General features: G+C 40.9%; 1 long non-coding RNA gene across 2 annotated transcripts; it reads left to right on the top strand.

Annotated features, from left to right (window-relative positions):
* Positions 1-1,866: 1,866 nt before the first annotated feature.
* On the top strand, positions 1,867-22,155 carry LOC120409433. Of its 2 annotated transcripts, none has more exons than XR_005601296.1 (3): positions 1,867-2,037; positions 16,294-16,392; positions 18,274-22,155. It is a non-coding gene; the product is annotated as an uncharacterized LOC120409433 (long non-coding RNA). The 2 variants fall into 2 exon arrangements; XR_005601295.1 differs by having other exon boundaries at positions 18,143-22,155.
* The last annotated feature ends 1,607 nt before the right edge of the window (positions 22,156-23,762 follow it).

The following is a 23,762-nucleotide window of genomic DNA, read 5'->3' as shown; positions in this document are numbered from 1 at the left end:
ATTTTTGCCCTTACTAAAAAACGGACTTCTCCTATTTTTTTCAAAAGGACTTTCTTTGCCTGGGAATTAAAGAAGACTTGGAAAATTAAATTAAATTGTCCTTGATTAAGCATGAAGTGGTGGAAATATATCCTGATGATAATAAATCTTATCTAGCCCAAGATGCTCTTCCGGAAATGCAGCGCAAGACTTAAGAGTTTCCCAATTGAAATTAAACCATTGCCAGTGGAAAATGACAGAAAATGTAGAGCTGCTAATAAATAAAAAAAAAACCATGATTACAGTTTCTGTTTGCAGTACTACAGCATACTCCCAGGCGATCTTCCAAGAAGCACAGTAACAGAGCTTCTAAACCAATGTAATATAGTGTAAATATTGCAGTCCATTAATTGATTCTAAAACTCATCCACATTGCAATATGAGCTGTACAATATGGGCCCAATCTCACTGAATTGATGTTTCCTCAGTTTTGTAGTCTCATCAGTCCTTTATGGGAGGCTGTCTAAACTGTGTTTATGAGAGTAATATATATAGTTATTGTACCAAGCAGGGACACTATGAACCATATTTGGCTTTTAATTTGTTCCCATATTTTAAAGACTTAAGGTAAAATCCTGGCTCCATTGACTTCTGTAGGGCCAGGATTTCACCTTTAGTTTCAACATTTATGGTGAAGTAAAACTAGAGGGCTTCTTTTAAAAGCATATGCTAGTTACCCTTTAAAAAAAAATCTGCTCTCTTTTAAGGGAGGGATAGCTCAGTGGTTTGAGCATTGGCCTGCTAAACCCAGGGTTGTGAGTTCAATCCTTGAGGGGGCCATTTTAGGGATCTGGGGCAAAAATCTGTCTGTCTGGGGATTAGTCCTGCTTTGAGCAGGGGGTTGGACTAGATGACCTCCTGAGGTCCCTTCCAAACCTGATATTCTATGATTCTATGACTTGCAGTATGGCAGCTACAGTAGCAAGCTGAATGCAGCAGGAATGAGATGTTAGTAAATAGGGCTCTAGTCCTGCAATCAGATCTGCGAGAATGGACCTTTCAGAGCAGGCACAGTCCTAATGACTTCAGCAGGGCTCTTCAGAAGGACAGGGCTCTGAACTGGTAGATTCAGTTGCAGGATTGGGGCTTTAGGACATAAGAGAAATCATAGCTCATGTGATGCAAACACAAAGCCCATGCACTTTTCTGTGGCTGGTGGCTTAAACCAGACTCAGTACATTCTGGCCAATGTCCTCTGCAAGATCCATTAGGGCAGCAGGTTCTCCATCTATAATATGAGCATTCAGTATTGCCAGCTCTGACTGTATCATGTCTCTCACAGTTCCTGGTGCTTTGCCCCTAAGGCCCAGATCCTGGAATCAGGTGAGTGTGTGAGAATCTGAGGGGTTTTTCTAAAGTGAATTTCTAACCCTCACAGTTGCAGAGAAGCAAACATGAATCTGCAGGCTCAGAAACCAGAAGACAAGCAAAAAAGAGTCACCAATTTATTATTTTTAAAATCTCATCATTTTTGGAGGCCTGACTCATGATTTTTGAATTCCTGGACTTGGCAATACGGATTCTTCCACTTTAGGGGCTGCTGGAAGGCTAACTTAATTACTGTTGATGAGGTGCTCAGATATTATGCTGAGGGGGCTGACAGAGCCCCTTTAAGGAAGAAGGTCTCAGAGCTCCCGTGACTGAACAGGTGCACTCTGGTTAGGGATGGGGTAGCACCTGGGTTCAGGAGATAATGAAGCTTGGGAATCAGGAAGGAGGAATGTTACTTTGCCCAAACTGAGACACCTGGAGCTGGGGGTAAGTTTCCAGGGAGGGGCTTAAAAGGAAGAGCCCTGCTCAGTTAGAGCAAAACTGTGTAAAGTTTTGTAGTTCCTTTCTAGGAGACAATGGGATGGGAGACAGGTCTGACTAGCTAGAAGTGGAAATGCTGGATCCAGAGGAAGGCCTGTAGGCATACCCTTATGATCTCTGCCCTGAGTAATTGGCAGGGAGCTGGCAGGAACCCAGGAGGCCTCTGAGACTCTTATTAAGCCTAGGGTAGGTGGCTGGCCATTGTTTATGTTGTTGCTTCTCTTGAGTTTTTAAGTCTAGTGGGGGACTGTGGAGGGAAGCTTGAGAATGCTCCAATCTGAAGGAAGGTTGAGACTAATGGGGAAGCTGCACTCACAGAAGGTGGTGGAGCTAGAACCTTTTGAGTTATGGCATTTAACACTTGTGATTTGAAGTATCCATATTAATAAGTATCTCTGTGCTATGGATGTTATTAGCCTATGAGAGTGTTGGAGAAATATTTGTGAGGAGCCCTGAGAAAGGGAACTGAGGGTGGGCTGCATTGCAGGGCCATTCTTTGCATGAGGAAGTGTTCCAAGATGGTGATGGTAGGCTAGAGACCATGTAAATCCCTAGGTTTTACAAATTAAAAACAACCTTCCTCACTGAGTCATGCTATATTTCTTTATGAAGGTTTAGGAAACAAGCCAAAGCCTGTGCATATGGTTCTAGCCTGACATCCTGAAGAAAAGTCACTAATGTGAGCATTTTGGGCCAGGTACTCAAGAGCTCAGTACCCACTTCCCATTTTAGGTACTCAAATTACACATTTGTCCCCAACCTGGCTACTTTGAGGCATGGGAAGACTTTTCTGTAGGCCCTCTAGTATGTGAATCACAGAGGAGCATTATTGGGTCTGGAAAGGGGTTAGGAGTATGGTATTATGTCAATATACCCTCTCCATGAGCTGGTGCTGCATAAATGATTCCGAATATTAACAAGAACAGGATGTACAGGGGATGGGGAAGAGGTGCTGGCCAAGCATGGGGATGTTTAAAAGCCAGAACAAAGATACAGGTTCATACTGCTTCTGCAGTGTACAGGTTTCCTTACAAAGGTGCTTTACACCACTTCCTCCTCCTCCTCCCTTTCACCCCGCCCCCCAAAAACAAAACAAAACAAAAACCTGAACAATTGATGGTGCTGGGGTAGCACTTAGAAGCTCACCATGGCAGGGCTACATTCTGCTAAGCACTCTTCAAACAAGTAAGAGAAAGACAAACCCTGCCCCCCAAAGATTACAATGTTGTAATTATTTTATGTAATAGTTTAAACACGTACATTTCAGCAGCCAAACAAATTGTCCTAGTAAGCAGTCATTTTAACCCTTGGCCATTAATAAAAATAAAGTGGACATTTTGGTTCATTTAAAGTCAATGGCAAAACTCCCACTGATTGGGAGGGATAGGATTTTGCTCTCTAAGAACATGCTTCTTAAGCTTCTGTGTTTTCAGGTAACCTTCAAAAAGAGAGAGCCAAACATTAGCCTGGAGGGGAAAAAGAAAAATTGTTCAGTGATGAAACTAGGCTTCTGTAGCCCATATACAAGCCCTACTTGCTTTAAACTGTTTCACTATAATACTATTGATGAAACTCAAAGTTCAGAGTGGGACAGGTTGAAAACTGGGTAAGTGAAACTCTTGTAAACAGGAGAAGGGCTTGAATAAATAACATACTCACAAATATTTTTTTTCTAATCACTGAGCTGAAAAACCTGAGGTGACAGCCTAAATAGCAAATAGCTGAAACAGTAGTAATCTCCAAGCTGAAATTTGCTCACATAAAAATGTGTTAAATAATTCTGAATACTGAACAAATGTGTAAATCATGACCTATCTGCTGATAATTCTCTACAGAAAAAGATTGTTTGTTGAATAAATTGCTTACTGAAAATGGCCTGTCTAGCTCCAGTGCAGAGCTAACATCCAACCCTATTTGTCTAGAAATAGTTGTAAATCTTGTGGTGATAGTCTCTTGCATGATATCTGAGTATGGCTGCTGCCTATCTTGCTGAACCCAGAGAGTATAGAGACGTATGAAGTTTTAAAAATGAAAGCTGAAAACATTTTCAAACCTCAAAAGTTCAGGTTTGGTTCAAGTTTTGTGCTAGATCTTATTTTATCCAAACATGTTCACACATTGCTAATACACAACAGAAATAGTTTCTGCACTGTACTTTAAAGTTTTAACTGGGTTTTTATTGCTGCCAATGTAAATATATAGGGCTACGTTCTCCAATCCGCTAAGGCCACTCTGTATCACTGAAGTAGCTTAAAGTGGCCTTAAAGCTTCTGGTGAGAGCCAGTAGAGAATTTCTCTTGTATGTTTTGCCAGAACCACTTGCTTCCCCACTCCAGAGTGTAAGTGTAAGGAGTGGGGTATGTTGGGGGTGTTCTAGAACGGGTGTGGGTGGGATAGGGAGGTGAGGGGATGTGGTGCGGAGCTAAGTTAAATCTCTAGGGGATCTTATGACAAGGCTGCACCGGGGCATCCCTCACCTATGCTATTAACTTGTACCAGGCTCAGGCAGCCCTGAATGAGGGACCAGAAACGGATCCCAGCACTGCCACTTTCTACTGTGTTTGAGCAATCAGGGCCTATGCTACTATGCTAAGCTACTGTTCCTCTCACAAACTTCCACCTATTCAAAGGAAAAAATGTGAATGTATCCAGTAGCTCTAAATGTATAGAGATTTGTTCCGCTGTACATTTTTACTCTTTCTAATCATTTTTATGAGCCTGTGACATCTGTAGCTGCTGTGACTGGAAACTAACTTTGTGTGTTATTGAACACTTCAATGTGAATGTTCCGTTTATTCTGAAAATTGCTTTTCCTCATCCATAAATACAATGCTTTTGCTGAAATTAGAACTCAAGAGAGAACACCATACACCTAAAATATTTCTAAAGGAAATAATTAGACAGCCAGGCAAAATTATTGGGGGGGGTTCTGCCTAGCTCCACTATCTTGAAAGCCCCAGGCCCAGCTCCTCAGAGGTATTTAGGCACCTAACTCTTATTGAGGAAGTCCCTTCCTCAGAATATTTTGGGATTTTAAAAAATTGTTTACATTTGACTCCTATAGCAATTGGGCCATGAGTGGGGCTCCTAGGCACCCTGATGATGTGCAGAGAACCCAGCGTGCACTGTGCTGCACATCACAAAGATTCAGTGAAATCTGTGAGAACAAGGAAGAGTTTTGTAAAATATATCCCAGGTCAACTCCCAGACAGAAGCTAACTCACACCGTTGGGGCATCTTAGCAGATGGCCAGGAAGATGGAGGGAAGGATTTTAATCGCCTGCTAATAAATTGAGTAGGTTGGCTTGTTATCTGAACCAGATTCCTGGAGAGAATTCATGCTTTAGAAGGTTTATGAAATGGGCTGCTCCAGAAAACTACTAATAGAGCTCTGCACTGCCTTGCAGAAGGCCTGAGTTTGCTTCCTCATCATTTACATTTGCTACCTGGATGGCTGTTTTCTGTCCCCTGCCTTCTCTCTTTTTCCCATTCATTTTTCTCCCCTACAGATCAATCCATTTCTCCCTTCTACCCTTACTTTTCCTTTCTGACCTCTCTCCCTTGCCTTTCATTCTCTGACTCCTGCTTCCCCAACACCACAACACAACCCACCATATACCTACTAAGCCTTTCCTGAACTACTCTATGCACACACAGCACTCTGATCAGCCCCTGAGGCTGATGTGGGAGTGTGCTGGGGAAGAAGGAGCAGCCTGGCCTGCCTGCTTCAGAAGGGGAGAGGGAGCTGCCATGGGCATGGACGGGTGAAGCAACAGAGATGGCTCAGGGCTGAGCTGCTCTCCAATTCAATCTGCTTACAAAGATCAAAGGGTTACTTTATTCCAAGAGCTCTGCAATGTTGTTAGTAGCTGAGGAGAAGGTCCAGTCTTCATTTTCCAAGCCTGTTGAATCTTAGAACTGGCCAGCTTTTGTTAAGCATCCTTTATGCCACTTGGTCTCCTGTTTGCTTAACTTATCAGTGGATTCCCTCTGTGACATTGCACTCCATATGCTTTATGAAAATATGTGTATGAATGTGAATATAATGTAACTGGAGTATGCTTTATGCAAAAGGTCTCTTGTAAGGTATCATTACAAAGCTTATAATCTACTGAGTGTGTTCATCCTATTTTTATGCATGTATCATTCTTGTATCTGAAGCTAGAAATATGAAGTATAACTCTGAGGGCCTATTGTAATTATGCAAAGTGTGGGCCATAAATGGTGGTTTAGAATCCTGATGGCTCCCATTGACTAGGACAATTGGTTCTAAATGGTTTATTTACCTGCAAGCCTTCCTGTGTACATGTGGGCCAGCCCATGGGTAATGAAGAATGAGGTCCCACAGGGACATGTGACCATGTCACCTGATGATGAAATCTATCTTAAATCTGGTACTTTTCCATTCAGAAGGAGGAGTGGGGACCGAAGAGACAAAATATTCCCACCTTGTGCCAAAGCTATAAAAGGGGGTGGAGCAGGTCAGAGAGGGATTCCAGTCATGAGACAGCCCCTGCTTACCACCTAAGATGGCTGCTAGAGCTAACAAGGGCTGCACCAGGGGAAAGGATTGGGTCCAGACTAGGAAGGAGTCTAGTCTGTGAAAGAAGCTTATTGGAACATCTCTGAGGGTGAGATGTTACCTGTAATCAGTTTCATAGGATCATAGAGTATCAGGGTTGGAAGGGACCTCCGGAGGTCATCTAGTCCAACCCCCTGCTCAAAGCAGGACCAATCCCCAACTAAATCATCCCAGCCAGGGCTTTGTCAAGCCGGGTCTTAAAAACCTCTAAGGAAGGAGATTCCACCACCTCCCCAGGTAACCCATTCCAGTGCTTCACCACCCTCCTAGTGAAAAAGTTTTTCCTAATATCCAACCTAAACCTCCCCCCCTGCAACTTCAGAGCATTGCTCCTTGTTCTGTCATCTGCCACGACTGAAAACAGCCTAGCTCCATCTTCTTTGGAACCCCCCTTCAGGTAGTTGGAGGCTGCTATCAAACCCCCCCCACTTCTGCAGACTAAATAATCCCAGTTCCCCCAGCCTCTCCTCATAAGTCATGTGCTCCAGCCCCCTAATCATTTTTGTTGCCCTCCACTGGACTCTTTCCAGTTTTTCCACATCCTTCTTGTAGTGTGGGCCCAAAACTGGACACAGTACTCCATATGAGGCCTCACCAATGTTGAATAGAGGGGAATGATCACATTCCTCGATCTGCTGGCAATGCCCCTACTTATACAAGTCTTAATGTGTCAGGCTTAGACTTGCGTGTTTTTTTTTCTTTATTTTGCTTGGTGATGTACTTGGTTTGGTCTGTTATTACTTGAAACTACTTAAATCCTACTTTTTATACTTCATAAAATCACTTTTGTTTATTAATGAACCCAGAGTAAGTGATTAATACTGGGGGAGCAAACAGCTGTGCATATCTCTCAGTGTTATAGGGGGCGGACAATTTATGAGTTTACCCTGTATAAGCTTTATACAGGGGAAAACAGATTTATTTGGGGCTTGGATCCCACTGGGAACTGGGTGTCTGGGTGCTGGAGAGGTAACCTGCTAAGCTCTTTTCAGTTAAGTCTGCAGCTTTGCGGGCGTGGACCAGACCTGGGTCTGTGTTGCAGCAGGCTAGCATGTCTGGCGCAACAAGGCAGGGTTCTGGAGTCCCAAGCTGGCAGGGAAAACGGGCTCAGAGGTAATTCCAACATGTCAGGTGACAGTCCCAAGGGGGTCTCTGACTGAACCCGTCACAACCTCCATTTCCATCTCAAGGCTGGACTCAACAGCCTGGTCAATACTAGAATTTTTCTCACCATTCTGCTGGTGCCAAACAAACACAGTGGGTAAAAATGCCAGTGTAGGTGCCCTTGAAGTATGTGAGTTACTTCAGCATTGTGTGTTACTTCAGCTGAAACTCCTACCTGGAACCTCATAGTCAGCGCTAGCAGCAACTAAAGCAACAGCTCACTTAAGTGAGCCAAGGTCATGAAGTTGTGCTAAACTGATCTTTGCTGGAAGTTGCTCTTTTCACATCAATATATGAAGAGAAGACATTGCAAGGGAGTGTTTTCTCTCAATATCTCCTGGATGTTTGAGGAACCTCACTTCCTCTTTCAGTTCTTAGTGCCTGGATGACTCAAGTCCTGTTTTTGTTCACTTCTCAACCAGGTACCATTTTCCCCTGCTGAAGATATTTTGTTTTCTTAACTCAAGTTACTACAAATATAAACAGGTATAGAGTTATAACTACAGGCTCAGCAATGATTATTTTGGACTTAGTTTCCATTGATAACAGGAAAGTAAATTTCTGGAGAGACTTAACACTAACTTCATCCAGGAATATTCAAGGACATGAGAGAAACACAGCCAGATCTAAAGCTAGTGAAACTGGCAGTCGCACTAAAAACTGATGACAATTTGGAAATGATTGTATCTTGTGAAAGTGTTCCTGCATTTACCTTATGTGTAGATAAGAATTTGATTACAACATCTCTACCCAAAGTTATGGAATCGGAAAATTAGGAAAAGTAACGTTAGCCATATAAAATTATATGTAAAGTTAACTTAAAACACATTTCTTCCCTCCTGATTTAAGTGTATGTTATGGGTCAGACTTTCAACTGAGCTCAGCAACCAACAGCTCCCATTTAGGAATGTAAATAATGGGCTAGACTTTCAGAAGAGCCCAGCTCCTGGGCAGGCACTGAAATAAAGTATCCTGAGTTTCAAAATGCTCTGCTTCCAGCATTGACTCAATGGAAGCTGCTAATTGTGGACACTCTTGAAAACCTGGCCACTTATTTTGTTGCTGAAATGGGAGCTGAGCACTTTTGACAAGCTGGCCCCATGGTTTTCCAAGATTTCAAGTAAAAATAATGACGTTTGCAAGTTAGTCCATCAGTTTATTCATGGTTAAGTAACACAGTATCAGCATTGTGAGAGACTATTGGGCTGGATTCCGAACTGCCCTCAGCCCTACCCCAACATGTTCCCACAGCAGGGTGTGGCATAAGGCTGTTACAGTCTACCATGGGAACTGTTTTGTACCATAGGAATTCCCTGCTGGGGAGAGCTGCCTGGGTTTTGGATCATTTATACCACTTGAATTGCATAAAGGGCCTGGACTGAATTGCACAATCAGAACCACTGTCTCAGTTTTAACTTGTTATGATTGTTTTGGCTTTACTAATGCACTGGAATCATATCCCAAGGATCAGTGTGTAGACCCCCCATTTTGATCATTCTAGCCAGATGATCATTCTATGTAGAGCCACAAAACAATGAAACCCTTTCTAACTATAAGGGTAGTTAAGTACTGGAATAGGCTTCCAAAGGGAGGTTGTAGAATCCCATTGTTTGAGCTTTTAAAGAACAGGTTGGACAAATACCTGCCAGGGACATTTTAGGTTGACTTGGTCCTGCCTCATCTGGAATACGTGACCTCTTGAGGTCCCTTCCAGCCCTACATTTCTATGATTCTATAAATTTCTTAAGAAAAGGAGCAAAACTTCTATCTTGCCAGGACAAAATGAGATCATCGAGAAATTGTAGTGCCATAACCAATAAATCAAATTATAATGGACAGTGACTAGCATTCATCCATATAATGTATTCTTTAGAACCAAATGGGATTCTGAAAGGTTGAAGATGCACTTCTGATTTAGAAAGAAAAGCCAAGATCCCAATGCTGCAAAGACTTATGCATGTGTTGTCCTTTAAGAACATGAGTAGTCCTGTTGAGTTAGATGTGATTTCTCATGTGTTGAAAGTTTATTCATGATATAAATCTTTGCAAGATGGGGCCCAAATCCTCACTGTGAATGAGTGGGCAAATACATCAGCACCAAAAGGAAAATGGCTTTAAGAAAGCCAGACTACAACTCTGGATTGAGAAATCATCTGGGCTCCATAGAGGAACAGTGATCTGATATGGCGATTTGCAATGCAAGATTGGAGCCTAATATTTGGTCCATATAGAGATATGAGAAAAGATGATCATTAAAACTGAATCCCACTGTACTTATCCTCCAAAGAACTGGAATAGAATTAGATTAAACTATGAATGTTTCTCAAATCTGACCCATTTTCTGAATGACTTCAATAGACAACACTGAAAAATTCCAGTGAACTCTTAAAAAGAGAAATAATTTCAGTCCAAAAGTGTGTTTAAAAAAACAAATCCCTCCCTCCCCCCAAAAAACTGGTAGTTGACAGTTTTGCAACAGAGATTAAAAGGTAAGACAGTGCCTATTATAAACATATAAAGGCAGCCACAGATCTGGTAATTAACACTATCTTATTCATAACTGTAATTATTTTATAACTGTTCTGGGTTCTGTTAACCACAAAAGTCTTTTGCCTAGTGAATTGTGTAAACCCACAGAAGGTTGTGGTCCTGGCTTCTGCTCCCCATCAAGCTGAGCAGCCGCCAGTTTGTCTCTACATTTTAGGACCACTTTCACCCAGTTCTGTAAGTGAGATATGTGGACAACCATGAGTGGGTTGGAGAATTAATGCGGGGGAAAGAATTGGATCTATGTTCCAGCATAATGAAATTTTGTAGGCTGAACCAAAGACTCTCCAGCTGAGCATATGTCCTTGTCTAGATGACTGCAAAACACTCCCTAAAAACAAACAAACAAAATCCTTGGCATTATCCAAGTGTGGGACAATGAAACCTCTCCTCTGTGCTAATTCAACAACCCTCGGTTGCAGTTTGCTTTTGTAACAATCGGTGCTGTTTTAACTTTCTGCCTGACCAACAGATCGGAGACTTTGAAGTATTCTCCCGCCATTTGGTGAAAGTCCTAATTTTTGCATTTCACAATTTTTTCCCAGTGTGTGAAGTGCAATTTTCATTGACTGTCACACATGATCCAGAAACTGCAATTCTCCCCCCCTTCCCCACCCCTCCCCATGCGCACACACTGTTTCAGTAGCAGGGAACAACTTTTTTGTTCTGTTTGTACAGAGGCTAGCACAATGGTGTTCTGATTCATGACTGGTGCTCTTAGGCACAATGGTAATAAAAATAACAATTAATTGCATGGTAAAAATGTTGACATTCCAAACATAACTCCATTCCTTTTGTCAGCTAGAAAAGCAAAAACTACACTGAGACGAGGCTTAATAGTTCAGGCCTAGGTGCACAAAACCGAAGTTGGAAAAGCCTTTTTTGGGTTCTACCTTGTCTATGAATCTCTGGTCTAGTGGAGTGAAAGCCAATATTTTTTGTGGAATAAGATCCAAGCTGGGAGTGCAACTGTAATATGTTTGGTATATATGTGCAAATCCAGTGCAGGATTTTTCATAAGGGGAAATAGATTGGGAACATCAGGGCAGGAGATGCCTTCCATGTGTGGAGTCCTGTCTTGCAAAGGCTTCTTGTTTGGCCACCTGTGGTGAGGCAGACATGCGGAGAGGCAGGGCAGGAGGAGCTCCTCTTCTGAGGATCATCTGATCCCTTCCCCACTCTGGAAGCTACTCTAACCTTAGCCTGGAGTAATAGACATTGAATGGCCTGCTGCCATTCCAACGCCTGCAGGGAGGGTGCAGAATTTCCCAACGTCCAGTGGAGTTACTTGTGCTGGAAGCTGGAGACAGGATTTGTGCTTTAGTAAAAGTGGCAAAAGGTTGTGGTTTTTTTTTTTAACTCTTCTCCCCCACCCCACCCCCAACCAATTTTTATATGTGGTAGGCATTTGTTTGCACAGCTTTATTTTCCTGAGATTATTGGGGCAGGAGGAAGCAGAGGATCAGTCTAAGCAATAAAGGAGAAGAAGGAATAGCTTACAGATGATATTTGGTAGACATGGTATAGCCAAGGGGCAATTCTGCCTTTGGAATCAGGAGTAGGCTCAGTGGGAGCCAAGCTTTGGGAGGGAAGGGATTATCTTCCAACACCACTTGCTGAAAGTTTGATCTGGGGAGAATTGAGCCCTAAAACTTCATATTCTAAATTAGCCAATCTGAATGGGTCATATTGTCTCTCACTTACACCTTAGCCATCCTACTGAAACCTGTCAATAGGGCTGCACTCAGAGTCCTCAAAATGCAGGAATTTGTTGTCTTTTCAATGCTTCGCTCATCAGTGTCTCTTAAATGAATTAAGCCAAATGTAACATGATGTCAGAATCATCTTCAGTGCTTGACAAGAAAACTTGGGTCATGGTTTGGACAATAAGGATCAAATTCTGACCTAACACATGATACTCACATTGTTTTATCCACTGCTGAAAGAGACAGTGATGTGTGCAGTATAGAAACTGTGTAGACTAGTACAGAAAAGATGTAGACCCACTGAAACCACATTAATGGTCCTAGGTGTTTTTAATGGAAGCTTTGTAGACCTTTCTGCTGCAGTGCTCACAAATGCACACTTGATATCAGCCAGCAAGAGAGAGAAGTCAGAGTATCATGAAAGGGGGGCAGCGCATGCTTCCAAAATGGGTTGAATTGGAATGAAAAAAAAGTGATATTCTTTCAAGTCCCAGCCCTAAAATAAACTCTGCCCATGTGAAAGTGAAATGCTGCTGCCTGGAGCTTAGCTTCCCTGGGTGGGACTCAAATATACCTGGGACTCCCCTAGGCTCCTGGAATTAGGATTGCCTTGACTAACAAAATTAAGTATCAGTATCTTCGAGAGGTACGCAAGAAACAGTTTTCTCCTTCCAGGAAATTTTTTTGAGATTTTTGAAAACTTTTTTCCCATTCTGAATTTGGTCAAAAACTGAAAAGGTTCATGAACCAACAGTCAAAAAAGAGATTTCAGTTCAGACAAACCAAATGTATCATTTCAATTTTTTGAAACTTTTTTTTCCTTTTGGCCTTTTTATTTTATTTTATTTTTTACTATAATTTGCTTACATTTTAAAGCAATCCCATTTCCAAATTGGCGGGGGGGGGACCCAGAATTTTTCTTGTAGAAAATGTCAAAACAAAACATTTCAACCATTTAAAAAAATTCCAAACATTTTTTTAACCAAATATCTTGTGGAAACTGACCCTTTCTTGTGAACAGTTTAGTTTTGACAAGTTAGCATCTTCCAGGGGGGAAAAAAGCTTTTTGTCTAAAGATTCCCCAGCTACAGTATATAATAACTGCTACTGACTAGTGACAGCAAAATGAGACACCACTCACTGAAAACTACAAATCTGCGACACTCCTGTTGCTTTCATACATGAAAAATAAAATAATTAACAATGTTGACATTTAAAGAATCATCACTGGGCATCTGAGTTAACCCTTAGCTGTGCTGTGTATATATAGGGCAGTTTACACCTCTGAGTTATTGTTCCAGACTCAGGCAGTCACTTTTGTTAACCTCAAAAAATGTGATGCAAGTTTCTTCTCTAGAGAGTTGATTTAAAAAAAAAAAAAAGAAAGTTGAGATTCTAGTAAAGAAGACAGCAATTTTAGAGACATACTGGCCCAATCTGAGCCAGGTTTTAAAATAAAAACAGTTGCTAAAATTTCATTTGTAATGAGAGAAAGAGGGAGTGAGATCTAAAAATGACACACAGTTACATTCGGAGCCAATTCACAGCACTGGATAATGGGGCAGATTCTGTGCTTTGCTTTACTTTACTCACTTTGCTACAAATGTCTCGACTCAGCGCAATGTTTAGTTTCAGTATATTAGTATCCTACACTTAATGTAAATTGCCCGAGAAACAGCAGGAAAATGATATATTTTGTAGAATCTCTTTATTTTTTATTTTTAAAGAAAACATACAGAATCTGTACTAGAAAAATACATATACATGTGCATATAAATCAAGGGAAGCTTTTCACATCTGACAATGTCAGAATGATTTTTTTCAGTGACTGATGAAAAGTCACAATCCTTCCAGAGCCAGAGCTGGTGCGATTTTCATGTTCAGAGAATGATGCATCTTCTGGGGAATTTAATCAGAGACGTAACAATAGTTAAGCTAGTTGTAGACACACATTTTTTGGGAGGTCATTGGGGACCCAGAGGACTTTCTTTTCATGGAATCCTTAATCCTGAATATTAGGAATGGGTCCAAAGTCCCCATTCCTTTAGGAAGTTAGATCTGGATACAAACTTTCTGGCTTGAGCACTTGTTGGCTGGAAGACAGTGTTTTACTAAAATATCTACCAACTATATTTCTGGCTTAGAGTTTTTACTTGGGTGTTCTTGGTTACCTTTAAATTAGTTATTGAATAATGGAATGACTGCACAGTCTGGTGTGCCATTACTGGTATTAGCTATGGCTGAGCAGAGACCAAGTAAAGTTCATGTTACTTTTGAGATTTGTGTTGATCTTTCCTTCTGGGCTCAATGGAAACCCAGACCACACTCACTAAAGACAAACCATGATTTATTTAATCCACATGACTTTGCATTCTGCTGACAAGGTTTTCCCATCTCAGGAACATATTCCGATCTCTTCAAAGAGCACATCATCTGCATGTAAAACCTTTGTGTTCCTTGATTGTGTCTTTATGATGTTGTTACCTGCTATGAAAAAGAGAGCTTGGAAAACCCTTGGATGTGTGCTGTGGTTAGTAATACACAAAATATAGGAGTTCAGGATTGTTTATTTCCTAACCCTTTATGCTCAATTAATATTTTATATTTTGCTTTTTTGTACCAACACAATCATCTTAAAGTATTTGCTATGTCTCATTAACTGTAGAGCTGTGCAAAAGTTTCAAGGATCTGCTTATTTACTTATGTAATCTTTGGAAGACACTTAGGGACAGATTTTTGAACATATTTAGGTGCCTAATGATGCAGATAAGAGCCAAGTGGCTTTTTTCAAAAGCACGCACTAATGGGAGTTAGACAGCTAAGCACATTTGAAAATTCCATAAGGTACCTATCTGCATGTTTCGATGCCTAAATACCTTTAAAAATCTAGCTCGTAGAGTGATGTGTGTGGTAGAAATACCTAGGCAGATAAAGAAACCTGGAATCCCTGAGAGTGTGGTTTCCCCAATAGCCCACTGGCAGCTTTGCAGTCACACTGTTTTATAGTGTAGCAGAGAGCAGCAGGACTGGAAAAACTTTTGTGGCCGTCTCCCCAGGAAGATTTAAGGAGGGAGGCAGCTTACTTTCTCCATGTGAGGAAGAAGGCTGAGGGAAGTGAGTCAAATGGCTGCTTTGTGAAGAGCTGATGGAGAGGAAGTAGGGGGCCAGGCTGTTAACCCTAAAGATCCTGGAGGGCAGAAGGTGTAGAATGCAAACAAGTGCAATGTCCTCCAGAAGGCAAGTGGGGAGCTGGCCTGTTTTTATTTGGTTACATTTAGAAAAGAAGGGCTGGTTGGAGGGAGACAGCAGCAAAACTTGATTTCTCAGTGAAACCATCCATTGAATTGGATTTGCTTTACGTCATTTCTGTTGTCTGGGTTTAGAGCAAACCCAGATTTAGAGTGAACTTCCTTATGAGTGAAAAGAGAATATGCTGAGAAGGTTTGCAGAAATTTGAGTGAATTTAAACCAGCAGATTTTGCAGGAACTCTTCCCCTTCCTCCTCCTGCTATTTGGGGGGCCTAAGGGAACTGGCTCCCACAGCTCCTTGGAAGCAGCAGCTGGAATAAATGGCCAAGGGACATGTTTATTTGGCAGCACTTATCAGGGAGCTTATTAGGAGGCTCCTGGAAGGAGAAGAACCCTTATGAACACCAATGTCTGTCTAACCTAAGTGCTGTGAGCCTCTGGGAGCCATGCCTGGGTGTGGGAGAAGTAGTTACTAGGTCAGGGACCTGGTTAACATAGTGTGGCAACCAACTGCCATGCAGGCCCAGGATAGCTTGCCTGTGGCTGGGACTTCCCACACTAGTGTGCACAGAACATAAACAGGCACAGTGTTTGGGGGGAGTGACTCAGCTTCAGGGGCCTTGTTCCAGCCATAGGAGAAGTGGCCCCGTTATTGCTGCAGATGGAAGATTGGCCAGGACCAACTTGTCTTTTGGTGGGCCACAGAACCATTTAGGAGGGAGGATTCTACCATTCATGGAGGCCAGGGTGCCCCAGAAAGGGGCTACATGTAATTATCAGGAGCATTTTTAAACATTTGGATAAGGGTATAACTAATGAGTCTCCCCGCCGAAGACACAGAATGAGCACTATCAATGTAAACAGCCCCTTAAGCTGGCGTAACTAGCCCAGGGCAGATAACCCTGGCGCTGGGAGAATCTTCAGGTGCTGCTGAGGGGGCAGAGGGTCTCTTTTGCTTATCATTGCTGGTGGGGTGTGGCCAGGATACTTCTCCCCAAAACCTATCCCTGCCTATGTACCTCAAACTGCTGTAACCCAGTGCAACAGGAACTGGGAAGTGCATAGGTGAGCATTACACCACTTGTCAAATGTACCCGACTTGCACTATGTGCAGACAAGTTCATAACATTGCTCTGATTTTAACAGACCTGTCCTATCCTTTACATTCACATGACTTTCTCTTCTGCTTTTCAGATATACTTAGAATTGCCATCTTAAGTACATCTAGAAGCCACAGACTGTACATGTGAAACATTGCAACAGAGTATGTGGAAGCCATAGCTGATGTTTAAGGTGAGTCCGACATACACATTAGATACTTATGACTGTACAGCTACAGTTCTGCAAGAAAAATATTTTCAATAAATAGCCCTTTGGTTTCTATGAGTACAAAGTTTGGATACTTGTCCAACCTTATCTAAATTTCAATTGTCTGGAAATCTGGGCCCTCATGCAAGATTTCCATCCCTTCCTGGTTTCATCTGGACCAAAACCAACAAGAACAGTCCCTCTTGTGGGGCACCAGGAAATGCAGAGGCAAAAACAGTTGAGAGTTCCAGGTTTGGGGTTTGACTGGAATTTTGGGAAAAGGCTTAAATCACTTTTAATTTGATCTCAACCTGTTTTCATATTGCCAAGGATTTTATTACTTTCTTCTGTGGGATTTCTTCAGTGCAGCCCCCAATGCTTGGAACCCCTCATTGAACCAATATGCTGTGACTCTACCTTTTCTTCTTTCAAGTCTCTCCTTAAAACACAGCTTTTCCAAAAGCTTATGAACTCTAATTCCTTCTCCCAGAAAAGTGTTGTGCTTGGTTCTCTGCTGCTTTGCATCCTGGGTGGTTTAGATATGTGCAAAGTAGGTACAAAAGTGAGTGAAGAATTCTCATCAATTAGCATTTTCAATTCAGGGGTAAATAACTGCATATTGTGTAAGTTAGTGGGGGAAAAACAGGCTCTTTTGTTCATAACTGATATAATATTTTATAACTAATCAATAAAAATAATTATTATCAATTACCTTGGGGTCAAAGAGTGAGAAGTGCTATTTTCACTTTATAATCATCACTATTAACAAGATATAGAATCTATGTCTCAGTTCAATGTTCTAATCTAAACTATGTGTAAGTAATCATTGGGACAAGTCTCTAGAACTTTTAATTCCTGATATACTCTAAGAATTATGGCAGCTGGCCATACCACTTTGACCTTTCAGTATTTGCAAACTGGCTGGCTATTCTGTCCCTCCCACTCAGGCTGGCACAGCTGTAAACACACACACAATAATAGAACAATTGTAATATTCTATTTGTTTTCCAGTGAGACCCCCAGATCAGCACTGACTTTAGGTGGCATGAGGATCTAGCTTGATGTTGTGTGACTCCCACAAGTAGCATGATTTCTGGATTTTGGAAGCATGTCCCTTTCATTTTACTGTAAAGTTTCCTTTATGCTCCTCCTACATATCAGAGAAATATGGTCTACCACATATGGAAACAATTATTTACAAACTATCAATGTGACCTTCAGAGCCCTAGTTCCCTTGTGTGTGTAAGAGAAATATGCTGTTAGAGCAGCACAGAGGAGAGCAGGGAATCAGTGCTGTGTGTGGCTCTTAGACTAGACCTAAGTTTGAGCCTAATAAAAAAAAAATCCCCAAATATTAGTAAATAGTAAAAGAAGCATTTCTGTATTTAATGATACTGCAGCTTCTATTTCTCTCAGCTTCAAACCATTTTTGCTATCAAAGACTAAACTCTGTTAATGTAGCAAGCGTCAGTGGCTTTTATATGATAGGATGGGAACCAGTGGCTTATACTCTTTTCACTTGTGGTGGTGGTGTTGTACTTAGTTACTAATGTAAGCCTTTAAAATGATGATGTCTTCTATGTCTTGTGTGTTTCAGAACATCATTAGATTATACACAGAGTAATCAAATGGCATTGTAGTGAGCCAAAACAGCTCTTCTTCCAAATACACTGTACCTAACTTCACTATTCCTAAATAAGGATAAAGTACTAAAACAGTTTAATCTGTTTCCCAGGTGGAATTGTTGCCCTTCTAGGTTTGGCAGGCTCATTGCACCAGGGAACCAAACCACTGATACTATAACGTGTAGTGGGCTGAGTTAATCCCATAAAGTTTTTTAAACAGTTCCTGATGTTTATCCTGTAGAAGCAGAACTAACCAGTACCAGAGATGCTTGGGGACAAAGTCTGCTTTGTTACATTGGTGTGAATCTGGAAAAACTCCATTGACTTCAATGTAGATACTGAAGATAGACACTGGTGTAACTGAGAGCAGAAGATAGCCCATAACGTACAAATCAGAAGAATATAAAAGTTCTCAATGCAAAATTCTGCTACTGCAAAGAAGTGTCCACCCTCAAGTCTTCCAGCATAAACAGAACTGGACTGTCACTCTGTTTACTTAATCAAAAAGAAGTTTGGGAGATAACTCGATTACAGTGTATATGTACCTCCATGGGGAGAAAATAGTGCTTCATCTAGCAGAGAAAGCTGTAGTAAGAACCAATGAATGGAAGTTGAAGCCAGACAAATTCCATGGCCCATGTTAAGGTGAAAAGGGGATCATCTCATCAAAAGTGATTATACAATACACATATTTTGCTGCATATTTTTAAATGCAAAAACTGCCATTTTACCAATATTTCACAACATGGAAAATTTGGGGAGTAGGGTTGGGAGTTGGAGGAGCAAATCATGTCAAATAGAATGGTAAAAGTTTGAGTTAAATTATGGTGAAACACCAACTTTGAATTTCATCCAGCTCTGAAATTAACAGCTGCACAGCTACTGAGGTGTTGTGTGCAATGACTCTGACTTCCCAGGTTCTCTTGCAGATGCTCACATAATTCGAGCACAGTTTAGCTAGCTCATGACATTAAAACCCTGCTGCTTTCTGATGCTTTTGAAAGTCAGTCTAAGGGTCAGAGAGATAATGCTGTGAGATACAAGCAATCTGCTGATCCTGTCTGTCCATGACAATCATATGGGTGAACAAGTACAGAGAGGACATCTGAGGAAAAGGAAAAATGTCATTCCCACACAGCACGCATCAACTGCCAGCTGGTAAGGGCCTGATCAGAGCCCATCAAACCACAGGAGACTTTCTATTGCCTTTAGTGGGCTTTGGATCAGGCGGCTCCTAATGAAAAAGCTGCACAGGTCCATTGACTGCAAACCCTGTAACTGCCTGAAGAGCATGAGAGGCTGGGAGGGAGGAGTGGAGAATGTAGACCAAAAGCCCATGACTACTATGGCAACACATTTGTTGCTGCTGCACATATGCCCCAGGCCCTGTCTGGGTTGGAGAAATGGATTCCGTTTCTCCATGTCAGTGATGTTTCCCCTCCCAAAATCCCTTTACTTGGGCATTACCCAGAGAACATGCATGAAACCTAATGGCACAAAATAGCCTTACATAAATAATGTGGGTAACGTATATTTATAGTACGTACAAATAGAAAACTAGCTCTTGACATACTGATAACCGATACAGGTAGAAAAAAATCTTTAAGATTAAAAATACAATGGATTGTTGGTGTATAATTTAAAATCTCTCCGCTCCGTCTATCCCCCCTTTCTATCTGGATAGCATACTGGTGTGCTATTGTATAGTCTTAATCCTGACTGCTGGGTTGTTGGCATTTCATTTTCCAGGGGGCAGAGAGAAACACTGAAGCTATTTCCAGGATAAAGAATTATAGGTACTAAAGAATTATAGATACTAAATAAAGAAACAGTACATCAAATATGGGTCCTAGTTCCCATCATTCATCTCAGTACGCAAACGTACACTATATATAATACATACATTCCCTATGCATGTTAGAGATAATATACATGCCCCCACTGACATGGAAACCCTTTGATGTCATGGCCAAAATTAGTAAGATATGTATTGTGTTTTCAGATGAAACATCCAAAATTACCTTAAAACAGCTGAAAAATGACCTAGTATCTAGACAGGAACTAGGATAACTAATAGGATTTCTTAGAGTAAATGAGTACCACCACTGGCTTTCACGGCTAGGTCCTATTCACTCATTTTACCCTGTAGGCCGCAGAAACATTCTTGACTGAACAATTTTTAAACTTCTAGGACTTCTGAGTTGAGAGAAGTAGCTTACAAAAACAGCCAAAAAACTCTCTGTAGCTGCTTTAAAAAAATCCTGCAATTGCCTTAAAAATGGTTTGCCAAGCCACAGGCGACCCATAGACCTAGCTGCACAGCAATCAGTGTGTCAGGTCCCGTTAGAAGTTTCATGGGTTTGGGTAGGTTTTGTTGCTCCCAGGTGTAATCAAATATGGTTTTGTGTATGTTAATTTCCTTTGTTTTTTAACCACAGCACATACATAGCAAAATGTGTAGCATCTGAAGACTCAGTAGTGTCTAAGAGGTGATCATCAGCATAACAACACTGCTCACGTGGTTTTGTTATAGCAGTCTGTGTAACCATCTGTCATCATACTGCTACTTGAGGTGCTAGTATATAAATTGCTGTAATAAAATCTGTTTAAAATAATAGAAAGGGCCTCTCCCTCCATAACCCCAGATACATTTTCTGTGCCCAATCTGGAGAGCTCTTGGGTCTCTCTGAGATCCTTCATCTGCTTGCAGTGCCAAGTGTTGTGCCTCCATTGTCATAGCAGATACTGGGTTTAGTCTAAGTAATAGACATTATTCAGTCATCTAGTGCCTTTTCAGTTTATACTGCTGGCTATGACCCAAAGAGCCCTCACTTCTGCTGTGTAAATAACTATTGTATTAGTACCATTGTATAGTAATACTGTGGTAATTTAATTTCATACAAAAATTTTCAATTATGTGAGCCACCAAAAGTTTTTAAAGTAACAAATGTCAGTATTTGTTCCTGACTTTATGTTGTGATAAACACGTTCTAATGTTTCTGAAAATATCAAATGCATTTCATTATGGGCAAAAATTGAAAAAAGCCTAATTTATCTAGTACATATCTCTCTCCAACTAGATATATACTCATTGCCTTTACCTTGTATAGGCACTGATCCTGAAATTCTTACTTACAAAATTAGTGCCATTGAATTCCTGGGACTGTTTGCATAATTAAGTACTACCCATAGGAGTAAGCGTTGCAAGGATCAGACGGACCCTTAATGTCTACTCTGTGACACTTACCAACTACTGTAAGTATTCTTAGACCTACAAAGTGTTTTGCTGTGGGTGCTATTTGTTAATTTCATTCAGCAGTGGGATGGAGTTATAGCTGGTAGGTGACCAGACTCTGAATATGCTTACTCCCATCCCACTCAACCACCGGCTCCAGAAATTTGGGGACTTAGGAAAGCTAATGAGGAATATATCAGCAACCCTAAACCTTATCATGAGGTTAAATCTATATCTGAGATTGTAACTCGTGGTGCCAGAAGACAAAGATCAATGTGATAAAAGCACGGAGTAATATTTATCTAAAATATTTTACCAGGCAGTCCACTAAGGCAAACATCTTGTTTGCAAAGACAACCTAGTGAGCTGAGGCATTTTTGCTGCCAGTTAGAGGGGGTTTTACAGAACCCATCAAATGTGAATTTAACCTCTGATCTTTTGAACACAGGCCATGGAATCAGGTTTTCTATAAATCACTTATAATCAGCTCAGAGTATGTGTAAATCAGTTTGAGAGAGAGAGAAGTGCTGTTTGCAGATGAGCGGCTCTATCTCATTCAAACTCTTGTGCTTAACCCTCTCTTCTCCCTCTCCATCATTTCATTTAATCAAAGTTCAAGGGAGAATATTTGAAAGGAGCCAGAAAAATCGGAGCTCAGAAGGGAAAAGTTATTCCCTAAAGATGGATTGTTATCAATAATTTTCAGCAATCATTTCACCCAGACCTTTCAGGTTAATTCATACAGAAAAGAAAAATTGCCCAAGGAAATTCCTAGTTCAGTCTCATTTACACTTCTGTGGCTGTGAGTTAGGAGTTAAAAAACAAAAAGAGGATTATGCTGTTAATATACTATATATTAGTCAAATATTCACCACCTTTTGTAATATAGAGCTTCTGCTTTCATTTACCAAATGGAAATAATAAAACTTGAGGGTGCATTTTAATGAGGTGTATAAATAGTAACTACCAATCTATTATGCCTGTAAGGCTGAAGTATATCTAATAAAAATATGCTAAAGCATGGATGAACCCTGCATCTTCTGCTAGTAATGGCCAATTGGGAATAAGAGTTACTTCTCTGTAGCAGATGTGTAGCTCAAAGTTCACCATAAGTGCATTCACATAGAGAGCACAGCATGTATTGTTCTGTAAGAAGACCGAGCTTGGCCCTTCAAGTGACTATGGAACAACTAATTTCATTATTCTAAAAAAAGGGGAAAAAAAAGGGGCGGGGGATAACATTAACCCTGTGTGAGCATTCCTTGTGGGGATTTCTTTTTGTCCTCTTGGTATTTAAATGTGTACTATTTTCATCAGAAGAAACAGTGTTGTGTGAATATGGCCATGCAAGAAAGCTGCATGGGTGTAATACACAGTATTGCTCTCCAGCTTTTGTGATCAGTGTAGACACTCATTTTAAACAGATGTCCCTTTCTAAAATTACTAGTTTTACTAGGCACAAACTTGGCTGGCTAAAATGGAGTCCTTTGAGTTGACAGTAAATCAGTGAATGCCACTTCAGGTTTTTGTCTGTAAACAATTAACACCAAAGAAATTCAGCTCTCTAGAACATACAGCATGCAACAGAATATAAAAAGTTTATTGGCTTTTTTCTTACTCTGTGGACTGAGAGGGAACCACCAGTCGCAGAAGAACAAGGGAGGAATGGATGGATAAATCCTATAAGAAAGCTCCTTTCCCCAGTTGCTTTTAGATGATACTGAGTAGATGCCTCAGAGAAAACTCAGGGTTTGCATTTATACATAGTCCAAGTTTGTGACTATAAAGAAGCTTTGGTTGGTGGACCTTTGCATACAATACTTACTCATTCAACTCAATGGTGCCTGAGCTTCATTTACAGGCCTGAAACACGAGGATGGACCAAAAGGGTGTTGAAAATAACAGTATTCAAAAGTCAAAGCCAATGGTTCTGGAAAATCTACTCCTTGTCTTTTCAACCTCTTCTCCCTTCAACAATCTCTGTTATGTTGTGCACTTTATCAATCAATTAGAGCCATGCAAAAATATACTCCACACCTAACATTCTTATGGAGAATAAAACACCACCCACCCTCCATGAACTATGCTTTATTTCTGTTACAGGAAAAAATATAAAATATTCTGGGTGAAATGCCTGCTCTATTGAAGTCAATGGCAAAACTTCTGTTGATATCAGTGAGGCCAAGACTTCACTCTCTGAGTGTTGCTAATGTTTCTTTCTCACATGTCCTACAATATTGCTTAAGTAAAAGTTTCAATAAGGTTTATTTTCAATATAAAGAACAAAACTTTAGTGAAATTGGTTTTACAAACTTTAGTCTCAAAGACCTGCATAATTTGTAATGACTGAGTCATAGCAGCAGGCACTTAGGCCCACACCCTCAAAGGTATTGTTAGTCACTAAGTCCCTTTGCTTTCAGAGGAGGTTAAGCACCTAAATACCTTTGAGAATCTGAGCCTTAGAGCCTGACAGGACTATACTAGGAGGGCAATGC

This window comes from Mauremys reevesii, linkage group 7 (genome assembly GCF_016161935.1).
Source record: "Mauremys reevesii isolate NIE-2019 linkage group 7, ASM1616193v1, whole genome shotgun sequence".
In the NCBI taxonomy this organism is placed as follows: domain Eukaryota; kingdom Metazoa; phylum Chordata; order Testudines; family Geoemydidae; genus Mauremys; species Mauremys reevesii.
This window is presented reverse-complemented; position numbering and strand designations above follow the sequence as displayed.